Source organism: Ambystoma mexicanum, chromosome 8 (genome assembly GCF_040938575.1).
Source record: "Ambystoma mexicanum isolate Mex_15411 chromosome 8, UKY_AmexF1_1, whole genome shotgun sequence".
NCBI lineage: Eukaryota > Metazoa > Chordata > Amphibia > Caudata > Ambystomatidae > Ambystoma > Ambystoma mexicanum.
Window position 1 is genome coordinate 49,013,718 of NC_090929.1, and position 18,208 is coordinate 49,031,925.

At 57.0% G+C, this 18,208-nt stretch overlaps 1 protein-coding gene across 1 annotated transcript in view; it reads left to right on the forward strand.

Annotated features, from left to right (window-relative positions):
- ASS1 (argininosuccinate synthase 1) overlaps positions 1-18,208 on the forward strand; it is a 514,067-nt gene that overhangs the window by 368,733 nt on the left and 127,126 nt on the right. The window lies entirely within an intron of this gene.

The following is an 18,208-nucleotide window of genomic DNA, read 5'->3' on the forward strand; positions in this document are numbered from 1 at the left end:
CTCTCCTTCATTCCTGCTTTGCTTCATTCCTCTCCCCCCTCATACGCCCCCAGTGGTTATTACGACTGATTGAATACACCCTTTGCATGTGTTTAATTGTTGTTGCTTTGCAAACCTCTACATGCCATTCCTCCTCATGCCTATGCCAGTCATTTCCGCGTTCTCGTCTTCGGGGCCCATGTCCACATTGCACTTATATTTGTTTCTCTACCGGTGTCTCTTTTCCCTTCCACACAATTGTGAATGAAATTCTGTCTTCAACTCCTTCCCATCTCTCTTTCTCTCTCGGTCTCTCTCTCTCTCTCCCACTGTCTCTCTCTCACTATCTCGCTCTCTCTGTCTCGCTTTCTCTGTATATTTATGGCTGGAGGTTCACCTACAGTTCAGAGCCACATGGGCAACCGATTGTGGATATACACCTTATATCAACTGTCAAGTCTCTGTCCAAAAGACAGTGATATTTTATCCATAGCGTTTTCCAACCCAAGACAGACAGCTCTCAAGGATTCAAACAACAGCGACAATTTTCACCCTTATTAGGGATCATCAGTGCAGTATAGTCTAGACCCTTGTGGTTGATGCATTGGGGTATGTTGAGCAAACACCAGAAAAGTTAGGGTGGTTACAAAAGACTTGAAAACCCCTTCCCCCTGAAATGCGAAGGCAGAATTAGCAATTTCAGCCAAGTTACAGAGAGCACAGTGCTACACTGTAGCATTACTGGACGTTCACCTCTAGTTCAGGGCCTAATGGGTAGTGAATTGTGGGTATGCAAATTAGCTCCAATGTCACAAGTTAGTGCTATTTTTCACAAAGCATTTTTCAACTCCAAATTGTCTTCTATACTCATCCTTGTTGACTTCTCTGACACTTTAGTCACTGTCACCCACTCCTCTCTCCTACTCACTCCCCAGGATATTGGGTTTCACAAATCTGCTCTGACCTGAATTGCCTCCTATCTGGAAGGTCACTCCTTTGAAATACCATTCAAGTTGCAAAAACTCTGCACCCACCCACCCCCCTGTTGGCACCCTCAAGGATCAGTTCTTGGACTCTATATCTCTGCCCTAGGAAGACTTATCTTGTCCTTTGGCTTTAACTATGACCTCTTTGGTGACTCTTTAGAACCTACTCAGATCCTCCCCCACTTGTACCTCCCCATGCCATGCTGGTCAGCTCTCCATACACAACCACTCCCTTTTCAAAATTATTTTGCTCGTCTACAGAGCTGTCAATTGTCTTGCTCATCATTACCCTCCTCAACACCCAACTGACTTCAGCTCTGCCCGCTCACGCTTGTTTCCTCCTCTCCTCCTCTGCACTCATCCTCGTTGTGCCATGTCCCCTTTGTGTCACCTCTCGATTCCGCTTCATCTCCATGCCTGCCCTGCCCTATTAGAACCTGGTGCCCACCCCCATCAAAGCTAGTCTGATTGTGCGCCTCTTCAAAGTTTGTTAGTTCACTTACTTGCCAAAGCGGGAGCTCTCCCCATCCTCGGTACCAGACCCAAATCACTCCGTCCAGTGCTGCGTAATAATGTCATGTTTTATATTTGTCCAGTATTCCCATTTAGTTTGAACCACTTGCCCTGCTAGGCTGATATTACCTTTGTAAGTTACTTGTTTCTTAAAAATATTTATATATATTTTTTCAGTTTTTTTGTTTGTTTTGTCTCCTGTGTCCCACTACCGTCGAAACCTCATAAACGGGCTCACCACTTGCTCTCATCTTTGTGCTATTGTCCAGGCAGCCTTCGTGGGAAGGCCTCCGCCATCTGTAAATGTGCTATTGTAAAGCAAAGCAGAAGAGCTGATGGCTGGAAGGTTTAGAATTAATTTAAGCCTTTAGCACAGCTCTGTTCATCCTTCTCGACCATAAATCCTCAGCGGGCCATGCCATTGCAGTAAGGGAAAACACCATATGCAAATCAGGATGGACCCACCCCAAAAGAGGCAGTCCAGCCCGAACCGCGAGGTCACATCCCTTCAGCACGAGACCACAAGCATCCCCAGACAGGTGCGGGCCTCAGTGAGGTGTATCCTAAATCTATAGACCCAGCAGGCACGGGACCCACGACTGAGCATACCTGACCCACTCGGGCTGGCTAAAGCAAAACAAAAGAGGTGCTGGCTGAAAAGTTTAGAATTCATCTGAACCTCTGGCGTCGCTATGGGCAACCCTCCAGACCACCGTTCTTCACCTGCCAAGCCATTACAGAAAGGGGAAGGACCATATGCAAATCAGGCTTGGTCCCACCCCAAAAGAGGCAGTCCAGCCCGAACCGCGAGGTCACATCCCTTCAGCACGAGACCACAATTATCCCCAAACATGTTTCAGCCTTGTTCTACACATGCAATGTGCCATGGCATGCCATGAAATGCAACAGCTTGAATGGCCTGCACTTAGGCCTTCCAAAACCTTACCCGCCAGCTTAAGCCCTACAGAACAAAGGGGCCGGACTGATTCTGGGGTTTAAGCATAGGGACCACCTCCCCCCAGCCCTCAAATCACTCCACTGGCTCCTGGCGGGTACACGCGCCACTTCGCAGTACTTTGAATCATTTCTTGCGCTGGCTGCAGGTCTGAGCACTGCCGGAACCTCTGAGGCTGCTCCTAGCGGGCTCCTGAGGTGCACCTGCCCCTTGTCACTCGCCATGTAGAGGGGGATCTTTATTTTGGGGAAGAGTGGGCAGCATCCATGTAGGGAGCACATCTCACAGCTCAACTGGACAAGAAACATTGCATCATTCTAGGGAGGTCCCAGGCGAGAAACTCCAACGGCCCCAACGGTGCACCCGACTGTCATGCCACCCGGTGGAAGGCGGACTTTCACGGCGCTGCCCCTCTAGGTTCCCCGGGAAGCGCCTGACACGTGACTGGCGCGCACCCAATGCTGTCAGAGTTTCAGGTGCATGCACTGTGCACGTGAGCAGCCCGGGCTGCTTGGCGTGGCAGCTGCCAGTGCTGCCATGCACAGGTTTCCCGCAGCCCCGCCGCGCCAGTCTCTCCAAGAGACGCTGACAGGTGACTGACTGGCGCCTCCCAAGCCAGACGGCTCTTCACGCCGATGCGCCCGAGACATGGCCGGCTCTCTGGCAGCCCTGTGGCCTTTCACATCCTCACCCAGCAGCCCTGTGGCCTTTCACATCCTCACACAGCAGCCTTGTGGCCTTTCACATCCTCACACAGCAGTAGAAGCCTGAGAAGGGAGTGACTCTGCCCCAGCAGAACGTGTCCCCCCCCCCCCACTATTTCCCACAGTGTCGCAAGGGCCATCTTGGGCCAACCCTCGCGGTAATCCCCCAATCTTCTTGAACCCTCTCCTGCCACAGCCCCCCGAACATTCTGCACCATCCAGCTGCATGCTAGCTTGCAACATCCCCCACCTGAATGCCTGAGCCCCCCTAAAGGGCTGTTTTTATCCGATATTGCCGTTTAAAAGGGGGGGGGGTGACAGGAGTGGAAATAAGACATGATTCGGTGTCATTTCCGTGTGAAGGAGGCATGTTGCGCGCGACGCTCCCCCCAAACGCGGCGGGCCTTCTGGTGTCCCTGCAGCCCCCACCCGCCGCCCCCCCCTCGAGTGGCGGGGAGGGGGCCCAGAGCACTTACCCCCCCACACCTCCCCCGCCCCCCGGTGCCGGCGTCTTTTCTCTCCGATCTGTACATGGCTGACTTGAAAGCCTGTGAGTGACAGCGTGGCGGGGCCCCGGGAGCGCGGGGAGCGGGGAGAGGACGTCGAGGAGGAACGCTGGCGCTACAGGCAGAAAGTGGAATAATTACAGAGCCGGGAGCGCAGGCGGCGCGGCGGCCAGCCCGGAGAAAGGCCGCGCGGGGGGCAGCTGGCCCCCCGCCCCCAACTTCTGCAGCTTCATCGCGTCCATTTCAACCAAGCAAGAGGGGGGCTTTAATATGAATAACGCCCGCACGGGGAGGGCGGCGTCTGGAGGCCATAATCCAACGGCCCTCATTTCACCCACCTCGAGAGACTGAAAGGCTGAGCCTGTACTAGCGAGATTCGAACCTGCAGCTATGCACCCACAGGTTTGTTGAGGCCCCTTCCCCCACTGGGCTCGCAGAGGCCTGCTATGACAGGAGGGAGCACACCAGATCGGGCGTCGCCCACCGCAGGGCTCAGACCGGTCCCCGGGAGTAGAGCGCCGAGTAATGTGTGACATGTCAGGGCCAGCGCCTTTTCCAGACTTTGAGAGACGTTACGTCGGTATCCTTTCTGCGTCGCTTCGGATGCAGCTGTGCCATGGCAGGTACTTCACTTCTGCAGAGATCCTGGGCTTGCTGTGCCATGGCAGGTACTTCACTTCTGCAGAGATCCTGGGTTTGCTGTGCCATAGCAGGTACTTCACCTCTGCACATCTCCCGGGTTTGCTGTGCCATAGCAGGTACTTCACCTGTGCACAGATCCCAGGGCTGCTGTGCCATAGCAGGCACTTCACCTCTACACAGCTCTCAGGGCTGCTGTGACATAGCAGGTACTTCACCTCTGCACATCTCCCATGGCTGTTGTGCCATGGCAGGCACTTCAGCTCTGCACAGCTCCCAGGGCTGCTGTGACATAACAGGTACTTCACCTCTGCACAGCTCCCAGGGCTGCTGTACCATAGCAGGTACTTTACCTGTGCACAGATACAGGGACTGCTGTGCCATAGCAGGTACTTCACCTCTGCACAGCTCCGGGGACTGCTGTGCCATAGCAGGTACTTCAGCTCTGCACAGCTCCCAAGGCTGCTGTGCCATAGCAGGTACTTCACCTCTGCACAGCCCACAGGGCTGCTGTGCCATAGCAGGTACTTCACCTCTGCACATCTACCGGGGCTGCTGTGCCATGGCAGGTACTTCACCTGTGCACAGATCCAGGGCAGCTGTGCAATAGCAGGTACTTCACCTCTGCACATCTCCCGGGGCTGCTGTGCCATGGCAGGTACTTCACCTCTGCACATCTCCCGGGGCTGCTGTGCCATAGCAGGTACTTCACCTCTGCACATCTACCGGGGCTGCTGTTCCATGGCAGGTACTTCACCTCTGCACAGCTCCCGGGGATGCTGTGCCATGGCAGGTACTTCACCTATGCACATCTCCCGTGGCTGCTGTGCCATGGCAGGTAATTCACCTTTGCACATCTCCCGGGGCTGCTGTGCCATAGCAGGTACTTCACCTCTGCACATCTACCGGGGCTGCTGTGCCATGGCAGGTACTTCACCTGTGCACAGATCCAGGGCAGCTGTGCAATAGCAGGTACTTCACCTCTGCACATCTCCCGGGGCTGCTGTGCCATGGCAGGTACTTCACCTCTGCACAGCTCCAAGGGCTGCTGTGCCATAGCAGGTACTTCACCTGTGCACAGATCCATGGCAGCTGTGCAATAGCAGGTACTTTACCTCTGCACATCTCCCGGGGCTGCTGTGTCATGGAACGTACTTCACCTGTGCACAGATCCAGGGCAGCTGTGCAATAGTAGGTACTTCACCTCTGCAGATCTACCGGGGCTGCTGTGCCATGGCAGGTACTTCACCTCTGCACATCTCCCGGGGCTGCTGTGCCATAGCAGGTACTTCACCTCTGCACAGCTCCAAGGGCTGCTGTGCCATAGCAGGAACTTCACCTCTGCACATCTACCGGGACTGCTGTGCCATAGCAGGTACTTCACCTGTGCACAGATCCAGGGCAGCTGTGACATTGCAGGTACTTCAACTCTGCACAGATCCTGCGGCTGCTGTGCCATGGCGGGTACTTCACCTCTGCACAGCTCCTAGGGCTGCTGTGACATAGCAGGTACTTCACCTCTACACAGATCCTGGGGCTGCTGTGCCATAGCAGGTACTTCACCTCTGCACATCTCCCGGGGCTGCTGTGCCATGGCAGGTACTGTACCTCTGCACAGCTCCCAGGGCTGCTGTGACATAGCAGATACGTCACCTCTGCACAGATCCCGGGGCTGCTGTGCCATAGCAAGTACTTCAACTCTGCACAGATCCCGGGGCTGCTGTGCCATAGCAGGTACTTCACCTCTGCACATCTACCGGGGCTGCTGTGCCATGGCAGGTGCTTCACCTGTGCACAGATCCAGAGCAGCTGTGCAATAGCAGTTACTTCACCTCTGCACATCTCCCGGGGCTGCTGTGCCATGGCAGGAACTTCACCTCTGCACATCTCCAGGGGCTGGGGTGCCATAGCAGGTACTTCACTTCTGCACAGATCTCGGGACTGCTGTGCCATAGCAGGTACTTCACCTGTGCACAGATCCAGGGCAGCTGTGACATTGCAGGTACTTCACCTCTACACAGATCCTGGGGCTGCTGTGCCATGGCAGGTACTTCACCTCTGCACATCTCACGGGGCTGCTGTGCCATGGCAGCTACTTCACCTCTGCATATCTACCGGGGCTGCTGTGCCATGGCAGGCACTTCACCTCTGCACAGCTCCATGGGCTGCTGTGCCATAGCAGGAACTTCACCTCTGCACATCTCCCAGGGCTGCTGTGCCATAGCAGGTACTTCACTTCTGCACAGATCCCGGGACTGCTGTGCCATAGCAAGTACTTCACCTGTGCACAGATCCAGGGCAGCTGTGACATTGCAGGTACTTCACCTCTGCACAGCTCACGGGGCTGCTGTGCCATGGCGGGTACTTCACCTCTGCACAGCTCCTAGGGCTGCTGTGACATAGCAGGTACTTCACCTGTGCACAGATCCAGGGGCTGCTGTGCCATATCAGGTACTTCACCTCTGCACAGATCCAGGGACTGCTGTGCCATAGCAGGTACTTCACCTCTGCACATCTCCCGGGGCTGCTGTGCCATAGCAGGTACTTCACCTCTGCACATCTCCCAGGGCTGCAGTGCCATAGCAGATACTTCACCTGTGCACAGATCCAGGGCAGCTGTGACATTGCAGGTACTTCACCTCTGCACAGCTCCCGGGGCTGCTGTGCCATGGCAGGTACTTCACTTCTGCACAGATCACGCGGCTGCTGTGCCATAGCAGGTACTTCACCTCTCCACAGCTCCCGGGGCTGCTGTGCCATGGCAGGTACTTCACCTCTGCACAGCTCCCGGGGCTGCTGTGCCATGGCAGGTACTTCACCTCTGCACATCTCCGGGGGCTGCTGTGCCATGGCAGGTAATTCACCTCTGCACATCTCCCGGGGCTGCTGTTCCATAGCAGGTACTTCACCTCTGCACATCTACCGGGGCTGCTGTGCCATGGCAGGTACTTCACCTGTGCACAGATCCAGGGCAGCTGTGCAATAGCAGGTACTTCACCTCTGCACATCTCCCTGGGCTGCTGTGCCATAGCAGGTACTTCACTTCTGCACAGATCCCGGGACTGCTGTGCTATAGCAGGTACTTCACCTGTGCACAGATCCAGGGCAGCTGTGACATTGCAGGTACTTCACCTCTGCACAGCTCCCTGGGCATCTGTGCCATGGCAGGTACTTCAACTCTGCACAGCTCCTAGGGTTGCTGTGACATAGCAGGTACTTCACCTCTGCACAGATCCCGCGGCTGCTGTGCCATGGCGGGTACTTCACCTCTGCACAGCTCCTAGGGCTGCTGTGCCATGGCAGGTACTTCAACTCTGCACAGCTCCTAGGGCAGCTGTGAAATTGCAGGTACTTCACCTCTGCACAGATCCCGCGGCTCTTGTGCCATGGCAGGTACTTCACCTCTGCACAGCTCCTAGGGCTGCTGTGACATAGCAGGTACTTCACCTCTACACAGATCCTGGGGCTGCTGTGCCATAGCAGGTACTTCACCTCTGCACATCTCCTGGGGCGTCTGTGCCATGGCAGGTACTGTACCTCTGCACAGCTCACAGGGCTGCTGTGACATAGCAGATACGTCACCTCTGCACAGATCCCGGGGCTGCTGTGCCATAGCAAGTACTTCAACTCTGCACAGATCCCGGGGCTGCTGTGCCATAGCAGGTACTTCACCTCTGCACATCTACCGGGGCTGCTGTGCCATGGCAGGTGCTTCACTTGTGCACAGATCCAGGGCAGCTGTGCAATAGCAGTTACTTCACCTCTGCACATCTCCCGGGGCTGCTGTGCCATGGCAGGTACTTCACCTGTGCACAGATCCAGGGCAGCTGTGACATTGCAGGTACTTCACCTCTACACAGATCCTGGGGCTGCTGTGCCATAGCAGGTACTTCACCTCTGCACATCTCCCGGGGCTGCTGTGCCATGGCAGGTACTTCACCTCTGCACATCTACCGGGGCTGCTGTGCCATGGCAGGAACTTCACCTCTGCACATCTCCCGGGACTGGAGTGCCATAGCAGGTACTTCACTTCTGCACAGATCCCGGGACTGCTGTGCCATAGCAGGTACTTCACCTCTGCACAGACCCCGGGACTGCTGTGCCATAGCAGGTACTTCACCCCTGCACAGATCCTGGGGCAGCTGTGCCATGGCAGGTACTTCACCTGTGCACATCTCCCGGGGCTGCAGTGCCATAGCAGATACTTCACCTCTGCACAGACCCCGGGACTGCTGTGCCATAGCAGGTACTTCACCTGTGTACAGATCCAGGGGCTGCTGTGCCATATCAGGTACTTCACCTCTGCACATCTCCCGGGGCTGCTGTGCCATAGCAGGTACTTCACCTCTGCACAGACCCCAGGACTGCTGTGCCATAGTAGGTACTTCACCTGTGCACAGATCCAGGGACTGCTGCGCCATATCAGGTACTTCACCTCTGCACATCTCCCGGGGCTGCTGTGCCATAGCAGGTACTTCACCTCTGCACATCTCCCGGGGCTGCTGTGCCATACCAGGTACTTCACCTCTGCACATCTCCCAGGGCTGCAGTGCCATAGCAGATACTTCACCTGTGCACAGATCCAGGGCAGCTGTGACATTGCAGGTACTTCACCTCTGCACAGCTCCCGGGGCTGCTGTGCCATGGCAGGTACTTCACCTCTGCACAGATCCCGCGGCTGCTGTGCCATAGCAGGTACTTCACCTCTGCCCAGCTCCCGGAGCTGCTGTGCCATGGCAGGTACTTCACCTCTGCACAGCTCCCGGGGCTGCTGTGCCATGGCAGGTACTTCACCTCTGCACATCGCCCGGGGCTGCTGTGCCATGGCAGGTAATTCACCTCTGCACATCTCCCGGGGCTGCTATTCCATAGCAGGTACTTCACCTCTGCACATCTACCGGGTCTGCTGCGCCATGGCAGATACTTCACCTGTGCACAGATCCAGGGCAGCTGTGCAATAGCAGGTACTTCACCTCTGCACATCTCCCGGGGCTGCTGTGCCATAGTAGGTACTTCACCTCAGCACATCTCCCGGGGCTGCTGTGCCATAGCAGGAACTTCACCTCTGCACATCTCCCGGGGCTGCTGTACCATAGCAGGTACTTCACTTCTGCACAGATCCCGGGACTGCTGTGCCATAGCAGGTACTTCACCTGTGCACAGATCCAGGGCAGCTGTGACATTGCAGGTACTTCACCTCTGCACAGCTCCCGGGGCTGCTGTGCCATGGCAGGTACTTCAACTCTGCACAGCTCCTAGGGCTGCTGTGCCATAGCAGGTACTTCACCTCTGCACAGATCCCGCGGCTGCTGTGCCATGGCGGGTACTTCACCTCTGCACAGCTCCTAGGGCTGCTGTGCCATGGCAGGTACTTCAACTCTGCACAGCTCCTAGGGCAGCTGTGACATTGCAGGTACTTCACCTCTGCACAGATCCCACGGCTCTTGTGCCATGGCGGGTACTTCACCTCTGCACAGCTCCTAGGGCTGCTGTGACATAGCAGGTACTTCACCTCTACACAGATCCTGGGGATGCTGTGCCAAAGCAGGTACTTCACCACTGCACATCTCTTGGGGCGTCTGTGCCATGGCAGGTACTGTACCTCTGCACAGCTCCCAGGGCTGCTGTGACATAGCAGATACGTCACCTCTGCACATCTCCCGGGGCTGCTGTGCCATGGCAGGAACTTCACCTCTGCACATCTCCCGGGGCTGGGGTGCCATAGCAGGTACTTCACCTCTGCACAGATCCCGCGGCTGCTGTGCCATGGCGGGTACTTCACCTCTGCACAGCTCCTAGGGCTGCTGTGCCATGGCAGGTACTTCAACTCTGCACAGCTCCTAGGGCAGCTGTGACATTGCAGGTACTTCACCTCTGCACAGATCCCGCGGCTCTTGTGCCATGGCGGGTACTTCACCTCTGCACAGCTCCTAGGGCTGCTGTGCCATAGCAGTTACTTTACCTCTCCACAGATCCCGGGGCTGCTGTGCCATAGCAGGTACTTCACCTCTGCACATCTACCGGGGCTGCTGTGCCATGGCAGGTGCTTCACCTGTGCACAGATCCAGGGCAGCTGTGCAATAGCAGTTACTTCACCTCTGCACATCTCCCGGGGCTGCTGTGCCATAGCAGGAACTTCACCTCTGCACATCTCCCGGGGCTGGGGTGCCATAGCAGGTACTTCACTTCTGCACAGATCCCGGGACTGCTGTGCCATAGCAGGTACTTCACCTGTGCACAGATCCAGGGCAGCTGTGACATTGCAGGTACTTCACCTCTACACAGATCCTGGGGCTGCTGTGCCATAGCAGGTACTTCACCTCTGCACATCTCCCGGGGCTGCTGTGCCATGGCAGGTACTTCACCTCTGCACATCTACCGGGGCTGCTGTGCCATGGCAGGCACTTCACCTCTGCACAGCTCCAAGGGCTGCTGTGCCATAGCAGGAACTTCACCTCTGCACATCACCCGGGGCTGCTGTGCCATGGCGGGTACTTCACCTCTGCACAGCTCCTAGGGCTGCTGTGACATAGCAGGTACTTCACCTCTACACAGATCCTGGGGCTGCTGAGCCATAGCAGGTACTTCACCTCTGCACATCTCCCGGGGCTTCTGTGACATGGCAGGTACTGTACCTCTGCACAGCTCCCAGGGCTGCTGTGACATAGCAGATACGTCACCTCTGCACAGATCCCGGGGCTGCTGTGCCATAGCAAATACTTGAACTCTGCACAGATCCCGGGGCTGCTGTGCCATAGCAGGTACTTCACCTCTGCACATCTACCGGGGCTGCTGTGCCATGGCAGGTACTTCACCTCTGCACATCTACCGGGGCTTCTGTGCCATGGCAGGAACTTCACCTCTGCACATCTCCCGGGGCTGGGGTGCCATAGCAGGTACTTCACTTCTGCACAGATCCCGGGACTGCTGTGCCATAGCAGGTACTTCACCTGTGCACAGATCCAGGGCAGCTGTGACATTGCAGGTACTTCACCTCTGCACAGCTCCCGGGGCTGCTGTGCCATGGCGGGTACTTCACCTCTGCACAGCTCCTAGGGCTGCTGTGACATAGCAGGTACTTCACCTCTACACAGATCCTGGGGCTGCTGTGCCATAGCAGGTACTTCACCTCTGCACATCTCCCGGGGCTTCTGTGACATGGCAGGTACTGTACCTCTGCACAGCTCCCAGGGCTGCTGTGACATAGCAGATACGTCACCTCTGCACAGATCCCGGGGCTGCTGTGCCATAGCAAATACTTGAACTCTGCACAGATCCCGGGGCTGCTGTGCCATAGCAGGTACTTCACCTCTGCACATCTACCGGGGCTGCTGTGCCATGGCAGGTACTTCACCTCTGCACATCTACCGGGGCTTCTGTGCCATGGCAGGAACTTCACCTCTGCACATCTCCCGGGGCTGGGGTGCCATAGCAGGTACTTCACTTCTGCACAGATCCCGGGACTGCTGTGCCATAGCAGGTACTTCACCTGTGCACAGATCCAGGGCAGCTGTGACATTGCAGGTACTTCACCTCTGCACAGCTCCCGGGGCTGCTGTGCCATGGCGGGTACTTCACCTCTGCACAGCTCCTAGGGCTGCTGTGACATAGCAGGTACTTCACCTCTACACAGATCCTGGGGCTGCTGTGCCATAGCAGGTACGTCACCTCTGACCATCTCCCGGGGCTTCTGTGACATGGCAGGTACTTCACCTGTGCACAGATCCAGGGCAGCTGTGCAATAGCAGATACTTCACCTCTGCACATCTCCCGGGCTGCTGTGCCATGGCAGGAACCTCACCTCTGCACATCTCCCGGGACTGGGGCCCCATAGCAGGTACTTCACTTCTGCACAGATCCCGGGACTGCTGTGCCATAGCAGGTACTTCACCGGTGCACAGATCCAGGGCTGCTGTGACATGGCAGGTACTTCACCTCTGCACAGCTCCCGGGCTGCTGTGCCATGGAAGGTACTTCAACTCTTCACAGATCCCGGGGCTGCTGTGCCATAGCAGGTACTTCACCTCTGCACAGATCCTGGGGCTGCTGTACCATAGCAGGTGCTTCACCTCTGCACATCTCCCGGGGGTGCTGTGCCATGGCAGGTACTTTACCTCTGCACAGCTCCCAGGGTTGCTGTGACATAGCAGATATGTCACATCTGCATAGATCCCGGGGCTGCTGTGCCATAGCAGGTACTTCACCCCTGCACATCTACCGGGGCTGCTGTGCCATGGCAGGTGCTTCACCTGTGCACAGATCCAGGGCAGCTGTGCAATAGCAGTTACTTCACCTCTGCACATCTCCCGGGGCTGCTGTGCCATGGCAGGAACTTCACCTCTGCACATCTCCCGGGGCTGGGGTGCCATAGCAGGTACTTCACTTCTGCACAGATCCCGAGACTGCTGTGCCATTGCAGGTACTTCACCTCTACACAGATCCTGGGGCTGCTGTGCCATAGCAGGTACTTCACCTCTGCACATCTCCCGGGGCTGCTGTGCCATGGCAGGTACTTCACCTCTGCACATCTACCGGGGCTGCTGTGCCATGGCAGGCACTTCACCTCTGCACAGCTCCAATGGCTGCTGTGCCATAGCAGGAACTTCACCTCTGCACATCTCCCGGGGCTGCTGTGCCATGGCGGGTACTTCACCTCTGCACAGCTCCTAGGGCTGCTGTGACATAGCAGGTACTTCACCTCTACACAGATCCTGGGGCTGCTGTGCCATAGCAGGTACTTCACGTCTGCACATCTCCCGGGGTTTCTGTGACATGGCAGGTACTGTACCTCTGCACAGCTCCCAGGGCTGCTGTGACATAGCAGATACGTCACCTCTGCACAGATCCCGGGGCTGCTGTGCCATAGCAAATACTTGAACTCTGCACAGATCCCGGGGCTGCTGTGCCATAGCAGGTACTTCACCTCTGCACATCTACCGGGGCTGCTGTGCCATGGCAGGTACTTCACCTCTGCACATCTACCGGGGCTTCTGTGCCATGGCAGGAACTTCACCTCTGCACATCTCCCGGGGCTGGGGTGCCATAGCAGGTACTTCACTTCTGCACAGATCCCGGGACTGCTGTGCCATAGCAGGTACTTCACCTGTGCACAGATCCAGGGCAGCTGTGACATTGCAGGTACTTCACCTCTGCACAGCTCCCGGGGCTGCTGTGCCATGGCGGGTATTTCACCTCTGCACAGCTCCTAGGGCTGCTGTGACATAGCAGGTACTTCACCTCTACACAGATCCTGGGGCTGCTGTGCCATAGCAGGTACTTCACCTCTGACCATCTCCCGGGGCTTCTGTGACATGGCAGGTACTTCACCTGTGCACAGATCCAGGGCAGCTGTGCAATAGCAGATACTTCACCTCTGCACATCTCCCGGGCTGCTGTGCCATGGCAGGAACCTCACCTCTGCACATCTCCCGGGACTGGGGCGCCATAGCAGGTACTTCACTTCTGCACAGATCCCGGGACTGCTGTGCCATAGCAGGTACTTCACCGGTGCACAGATCCAGGGCTGCTGTGACATGGCAGGTACTTCACCTCTGCACAGCTCCCGGGCTGCTGTGCCATGGCAGGTACTTCAACTCTTCACAGATCCCGGGGCTGCTGTGCCATAGCAGGTACTTCACCTCTGCACAGATCCTGGGGCTGCTGTACCATAGCAGGTGCTTCACCTCTGCACATCTCCCGGGGGTGCTGTGCCATGGCAGGTACTTTACCTCTGCACAGCTCCCAGGGTTGCTGTGACATAGCAGATATGTCACATCTGCACAGATCCCGGGGCTGCTGTGCCATAGCAGGTACTTCACCCCTGCACATCTACCGGGGCTGCTGTGCCATGGCAGGTGCTTCACCTGTGCACAGATCCAGGGCAGCTGTGCAATAGCAGTTACTTCACCTCTGCACATCTCCCGGGGCTGCTGTGCCATGGCAGGAACTTCACCTCTGCACATCTCCCGGGGCTGGGGTGCCATAGCAGGTACTTCACTTCTGCACAGATCCCGGGACTGCTGTGCCATTGCAGGTACTTCACCTCTACACAGATCCTGGGGCTGCTGTGCCATAGCAGGTACTTCACCTCTGCACATCTCCCGGGGCTGCTGTGCCATGGCAGGTACTTCACCTCTGCACATCTACCGGGGCTGCTGTGCCATGGCAGGCACTTCACCTCTGCACAGCTCCAATGGCTGCTGTGCCATAGCAGGAACTTCACCTCTGCACATCTCCCGGGGCTGCTGTGCCATAGCAGGTACTTCACTTCTGCACAGATCCCGGGACTGCTGTGCCATAGCAGGTACTTCACCTGTGCACAGATCCAGGGCAGCTGTGACATTGCAGGTACTTCACCTCTACACAGCTCCCGGGGCTGCTGTGCCATGGCGGGTACTTCACCTCTGCACAGCTCCTAGGGCTGCTGTGACATAGCAGGTACTTCACCTCTACACAGATCATGAGGCTGCTGTGCCATAGCAGGTACTTCACCTCTGCACATCTCCCAGGGCTTCTGTGACATGGCAGGTACTGTACCTCTGCACAGCTCCCAGGGCTGCTGTGACATAGCAGATACGTCACCTCTGCACAGATCCCAGGGCTGCAGTGCCATAGCAAGTACTTCAACTCTGCACAGATCCCGGGCTGCTGTGCCATAGCAGGTACTTCACCTCTGCACATCTACCGGGGCTGCTGTGCCATGGCAGGTACTTCACCTCTGCACATCTCCCGGGGCTGCTGTGCCATAGCAGGTACTTCACTTCTGCACAGATCCCGGGACTGCTGTGCCATAGCAGGTACTTCACCTGTGCACAGATCCAGGGCAGCTGTGACATTGCAGGTACTTCACCTCTGCACAGCTCCCGGGGCTGCTGTGCCATGGCAGGTACTTCACCTCTGCACAGATCCCGCGGCTGCTGTGCCATAGCAGGTACTTCACCTCTGCCCAGCTCCCGGAGCTGCTGTGCCATGGCAGGTACTTCACCTCTGCACAGCTCCCGGGGCTGCTGTGCCATGGCAGGTACTTCACCTCTGCACATATCCCGGGGCTGCTGTGCCATGGCAGGTAATTCACCTCTGCACATCTCCCGGGGCTGCTGTTCCATAGCAGGTACTTCACCTCTGCACATCTACCGGGTCTGCTGCACCATGGCAGGTACTTCACCTGTGCACAGATCCAGGGCAGCTGTGCCATAGTAGGTACTTCACCTCAGCACATCTCCCGGGGCTGCTGTGCCATAGCAGGAACTTCACCTCTGCACATCTCCCGGGGCTACTGTGCCATACCAGGTACTTCACTTCTGCACAGATCCCGGGACTGCTGTGCCATAGCAGGTACTTCACCTGTGCACAGATCCAGGGCAGCTGTGACATTGCAGGTACTTCACCTCTGCACAGCTCCCGGGGCTGCTGTGCCATGGCAGGTGCTTCAACTCTGCACAGCTCCTAGGGCTGCTGTGACATAGCAGGTACTTCACCTCTGCACAGATCCCGCGGCTGCTGTGCCATGGCGGGTACTTCACCTCTGCACAGCTCCTAGGGCTGCTGTGCCATGGCAGGTACTTCAACTCTGCACAGCTCCTAGGGCAGCTGTGACATTGCAGGTACTTCACCTCTGCACAGATCCCGCGGCTCTTGTGCCATGGCGGGTACTTCACCTCTGCACAGCTCCTAGGGCTGCTGTGACATAGCAGGTACTTCACCTCTACACAGATCCTGGGGCTGCTGTGCCAAAGCAGGTACTTCACCACTGCACATCTCCTGGGGCGTCTGTGCCATGGCAGGTACTGTACCTCTGCACAGCTCCCAGGGCTGCTGTGACATAGCAGATACGTCACCTCTGCACATCTCCCGGGGCTGCTGTGCCATGGCAGGAACTTCACCTCTGCACATCTCCCGGGGCTGGGGTGCCATAGCAGGTACTTCACCTCTGCACAGATCCCGCGGCTGCTGTGCCATGGCGGGTACTTCACCTCTGCACAGCTCCTAGGGCTGCTGTGCCATGGCAGGTACTTCAACTCTGCACAGCTCCTAGGGCAGCTGTGACATTGCAGGTACTTCACCTCTGCGCAGATCCCGCGGCTCTTGTGCCATGGCGGGTACTTCACCTCTGCACAGCTCCTAGGGCTGCTGTGCCATAGCAGTTACTTTACCTCTCCACAGATCCCGGGGCTGCAGTGCCATAGCAGGTACTTCACCTCTGCACATCTACCGGGGCTGCTGTGCCATGGCAGGTGCTTCACCTGTGCACAGATCCAGGGCAGCTGTGCAATAGCAGTTACTTCACCTCTGCACATCTCCCGGGGCTGCTGTGCCATAGCAGGAACTTCACCTCTGCACATCTCCCGGGGCTGGGGTGCCATAGCAGGTACTTCACTTCTGCACAGATCCCGGGACTTCTGTGCCATAGCAGGTACTTCACCTGTGCACAGATCCAGGGCAGCTGTGACATTGCAGGTACTTCACTTCTACACAGATCCTGGGGCTGCTGTGCCATAGCAGGTACTTCACCTCTGCACATCTCCCGGGGCTGCTGTGCCATGGCAGGTACTTCACCTCTGCACATCTACCGTGGCTGCTGTGCCATGGCAGGCACTTCACCTCTACACAGCTCCAAGGGCTGCTGTGCCATAGCAGGAACTTCACCTCTGCACATCTCCCGGGGATGCTGTGCCATGGCGAGTACTTCACCTCTGCACAGCTCCTAGGGCTGCTGTGACATAGCAGGTACTTCACCTCTACACAGATCCTGGGGCTGCTGTGCCATAGCAGGTACTTCACCTCTGCACATCTCCCGGGGCTTCTGTGACATGGCAGGTACTGTACCTCTGCACAGCTCCCAGGGCTGCTGTGACATAGCAGATACGTCACCTCTGCACAGATCCCGGGGCTGCTGTGCCATAGCAAATACTTGAACTCTGCACAGATCCCGGGGCTGCTGTGCCATAGCAGGTACTTCACCTCTGCACATCTACCGGGGCTGCTGTGCCATGGCAGGTACTTCACCTCTGCACATCTACTGGGGCTTCTGTGCCATGGCAGGAACTTCACCTCTGCACATCTCCAGGGGATGGGGTGCCATAGCAGGTACTTCACTTCTGCACAGATCCCGGGACTGCTGTGCCATAGCAGGTACTTCACCTGTGCACAGATCCAGGGCAGCTGTGACATTGCAGGTACTTCACCTCTGCACAGCTCCCGGGGCTGCTGTGCCATGGCGGGTACTTCACCTCTGCACAGCTCCTAGGGCTGCTGTGACATAGCAGGTACTTCACCTCTACACAGATCCTGGTGCTGCTGTGCCATAGCAGGTACTTCACCTCTGACCATCTCCCGGGGCTTCTGTGACATGGCAGGTACTTCACCTGTGCACAGATCCAGGGCAGCTGTGCAATAGCAGATACTTCACCTCTGCACATCTCCCGGGCTGCTGTGCCATGGCAGGAACCTCACCTCTGCACATCTCCCGGGACTGGGGCGCCATAGCAGGTACTTCACTTCTGCACAGATCCCGGGACTGCTGTGCCATAGCAGGTACTTCACCGGTGCACAGATCCAGGGCTGCTGTGACATGGCAGGTACTTCACCTCTGCACAGCTCCCGGGCTGCTGTGCCATGGCAGGTACTTCAACTCTTCAGAGATCCCGGGGCTGCTGTGCGATAGCAGGTACTTCACCTCTGCACAGATCCTGGGGCTGCTGTACTATAGCAGGTGCTTCACCTCTGCACATCTCCCGGGGGTGCTGTGCCATGGCAGGTACTTTACCTCTGCACAGCTCCCAGGGTTGCTGTGACATAGCAGATATGTCACATCTGCACAGATCCCGGGGCTGCTGTGCCATAGCAGGTACTTCACCCCTGCACATCTACCGGGGCTGCTGTGCCATGGCAGGTGCTTCACCTGTGCACAGATCCAGGGCAGCTGTG